Below are 4,008 nucleotides of genomic sequence, written 5' to 3'. Positions count from 1 at the left end.
ATTTTATTGCTTTCTTAGATGAGACTTATGCCTAAAATAGCAAACCCCAGTAAAAATCAATACCATTCATACCAGGAGATGGACAATTTTGTATCTCAAGCACTGTACTCTTATGAAATAAACCCCTTCAAATTAAACTCAGATTATCAAACCATACCTTCAAGAAAGAACTTTATGACTATATGAGCACTCATAAGTTCAAACATGTGATCAAGAGCATGAAGTTCCTAAACTGACATGATATCAACATTTGAACCCATGAATATGAGAAAATAATAAAAGGATCAGGAAATTGATAAGCTAGGATATGAGCTATTTAAGCAGGGCATAAAGTGCATAGTTGTGAAGGGGTAGCATTTTACATTAGATGAGGCATAAACTAACAATAAAAGAGTACAGAAATTAAAAGAGAAACTTGGAAAGATAAAAAACAGTAACAAGCTAACTTGTCAACTACTCCATGGCATTGAGAGAGAAAGCCCTATGTTGCAGGTGAACCAAATTCAAATAGCAGCTCGGGTACTTGTTGGAGCTGGCAGCAAGGATGAAAGTAAGATGCCACTGCCTAGAGGGAGAGAAGTGGTCTGGCTTACCTCATTGGCAACACGTGGCAGTAGTACTAGGCATTCACCCAACAAAACCCAGGGTTTACTGAGCTTGTACTGTCATTCATCCTCAACAATAAGCTTTCAAAGACAGAATTAAAGCATAAAGTTTTTAGTGATAGAGTCATGTCAATCCCTCTACAGGGAAAGCTGATCATTGTCACCTTGATCCAAGTATATACGCCAATGACATGCAAAAGTAGGAAGCACACATGAAGATGCAGTGGTTGAAAAACATGGCATAGGAGAAAGAAATTAAACCGGTGATAACTTAGCACAGTTTTGCAAACCCAACTGTTAATCATGAATATACATTTCCAATACAAACATTGCCAGTACACATGGACTTCTCGAAATGGCACGTATTGAGATCAGACTGACTAGATCTGCATAAGACAGAGATGGAAATCTGCAGTGTTGACAGCAAGGACAAAACCAGGAGTTGATTGTGGAAGAGACCATGAGCTTTTGACATGCAAGATCAAGGTAAAACTTTGCAAGAAGATCATTAGAGACCTTCTAAAATATGGCATTCAAAATATTCCACAAAATTATTGGAAAAAAATAAATAACAGATTTGCCATTCTTGATACAGGTGATAGAGAGCCTGAAGAGCTATGGAATGATATTAAAAAAGTAATTAGTGATGAAACTGAAAAAGCATTCCAGAAGAGAAAGAAAGCCAAAAAATCACCTTGGATATTGGAAGAAACTAGAAAAGTAGCAGAACAAAGAAGACAAACAAAATGTTCCAGTGATAGAGAAAAATTATCACAAATGAACCAAAAGTTTCAATGTCAAATTCAGAAAGACAAGGAATGATATTTCAAGGATATTTGTCAGAAAATGTAATTATAACATGTAAACAGAAAAAACAGACTAGCTTATCAGGATAATAAGAGATTGTGGCAGAAATTCCAACCTTGATTGGGGATGCTTAAAGATGCCAATGGAATGATATTCAATGATACAGAAAGCATTAAAAAGAGATGGAAAGAATATATGGAAAATTTATATAAAAAAGGCAAAGCGGATAACATTGGGGAAATTGAACTGGAAATTGATGTTGAGGAAGAACAAGATATTTTAAATGAAGAAGTCATAGCAGCGATTAAAAATGTATCAAACAAGTTATCTGGCATTGACGGTATTCCAATTGAATTAATCAAAGGCTCAAAAGGCACTATCATGGTCCTGATTTACCTGTATCAACAGATTTGAAAGTGAAAAACATGACCAACTGACTGGAGAAGATCATTGTTCATACTTATACCGAAGAAAGGGGATGCTAAGGATTGTAACGACTACAAAATGATTGCATTAATTCCACACACCAGCAAAATACTGCTGAAAATAATTCAATGAAGGCAACAATCATATGTTGAGCAAGAACTACCCGAAGTTCAGGCTGGTTTCAAAAAAGATTGAGGAACAAGAGACATTATTGTCAATATTAGTTGGATATTGGAGAAGAGCAAAGAATACCAAAAGCCCATATACTTTTGCATCAGCAACTACAGCAAAGCTTTTGACTGTGTGGATCATGATAAACTATGGAAAACTCTAGTACAAATGTGAACACCAAATACATAACTCAACTGATAAAGAGGCTTTATGAAAATCAAAAAGCTGCAGTGACAACTGAATATGGCAACACTGACTGTTTTCCAATAAAGCATGGTGTCGGGCAGGGGTGCATCTTTTCACCTTACCTGTTAAACCTTTACAGAGAAGCCAGCTTCAGAAAAGCAAATTTGGAAGAAGAGAGCATCGGTTTTAAATTCTGCGTCCAAAATATAAACACCCTGCACTATGCGGATGACACAATGCTCATCACCAGCAGCAAAGAAGACATGTTGTATTTACTGAGAAAATTTAAAGCTGAAAGTCATAACATGGGATTACAACTGAACATAAACATAATGAAGATTATGAACACAGAAAATGATGAAGACTTTGAGATTGAAGATGATAGAATAGAAACTGTAAAGAATTGTAATCTCCTGGGGTCTTTTGTAAAGATGGAAGCAACTAGAAGGGAAGAAATACTACACAGCATACCACTTGGTCACTCTGCAATGAAGGCTGTCAACAAAGTATTCAAAAGCAAGGAAATAACACTCAAGACAAAGATCAGACTTGTCCATGCACTCATTTTCTCAGTGTTCAATTACGGATGTGAAAGATGGATACTAAAGAAAAGGATCAGAAAGAAGATTGACTCATTTGAACTTTCGTGCTGGAGAAGGATTCTGTGCATGCCATGGACCACCAGAAGAGCTAACAAATCAATTTTGGAAGAGATCAAATTGGCTATGTCACTCAAAGCTAAAATGATGAAGTTACAACTGTTTTATTTTGGTCATACCTTTAGAAGGGAGATCATCAGAGAAGGACATTATGTTTTGAAAGGTCAAAGGAATCAAGTGAAGTGGGTGACCTGCAACCAGATGGCTGGACACATTGACGACAACTATAGGGATGATGGTGAAGGATCTCGCTAGACTAGCACTGAACTGACTTTGTTTTGGATCTTTAATTCATCAAGTTGCTAGAACTTGAACCAGAGTTGATGGCACCTAGGAAGAAATTGTCATGTGAAGTTGCATAGTTAGAATCCTCAGCTGGCATCTATAGCAGAGCTTGGAAGAGTCACAGCATGGGATGGGATGCTCTTCTTAGAGAGAAGTGAGCCCATCCCACAGGACCAGCAAGATTGGCCTGTTTTCCAACACCTGACTCTTGCCAAAGGTGGATGAACTTATGCGGGATTCCTAGGCAGGAATAAATGGGCTGCAGTGCCCTTATCTACATGGAAATCACTGCCTCCTATGACTGTGAAACAAATTGGATAATTGGGTGCAAGTATGCAGGTAGAGGAGCATTCAAGTTTGATCCTGTGGTGGTGGGGGGATGCAAAAATATTAACATTGTAACCGTCTGATGAAGCAGGTGGTTAGATACAATATATCAACTGTGATATGCTGAAAGACAGTACTGTGAATAGCTAAAAGAATGGAAAAATTATTTCTGGAGAAGGAAAATGAAAGCTGATATGATGGGATTTTTTAATCTCCTAGAAGCAGGCTAGATCTCTTATCCAAACAAGGGAGCGACAAGGAAGGAATGGGAATAGTCATCTAAGTGAGTACATTCAAATAGTAAAAGAAAGTATAAGAAAAGGAAAAATATCAATCATTGCACGTGTGGAGCATAATGGGTTTAGATACTTACAAGTAATAACACCTCTAGCCAAACAAGAATAATTACGCATCCAGTAATGCAGTTGTGCAGGACAGTGTATAGAGAGTTTGAAACTTAAAAGTAAAATTGCACTTAAATGATAGTGACTATACATGCACCATGATTGAGGGGGGAAAACAAGCAAGCATATAAAAAACTG

At 37.2% G+C, this 4,008-nt stretch overlaps 1 pseudogene; it reads left to right on the top strand.

Moving 5' to 3' along the window:
• Positions 1 to 1,535: 1,535 nt before the first annotated feature.
• LOC122806160 lies at positions 1,536 to 2,183 on the top strand (annotated as a pseudogene).
• Positions 2,184 to 4,008: the final 1,825 nt, after the last annotated feature.

Source organism: Protopterus annectens, chromosome 7.part0, assembly GCF_019279795.1.
Source record: "Protopterus annectens isolate FY-2018-M chromosome 7.part0, PAN1.0, whole genome shotgun sequence".
Taxonomy (NCBI): Eukaryota; Metazoa; Chordata; order Ceratodontiformes; family Protopteridae; genus Protopterus; species Protopterus annectens.
Note: the sequence above shows the minus strand (reverse complement) of the source record. Positions and strands in the feature narration are given on the sequence as shown.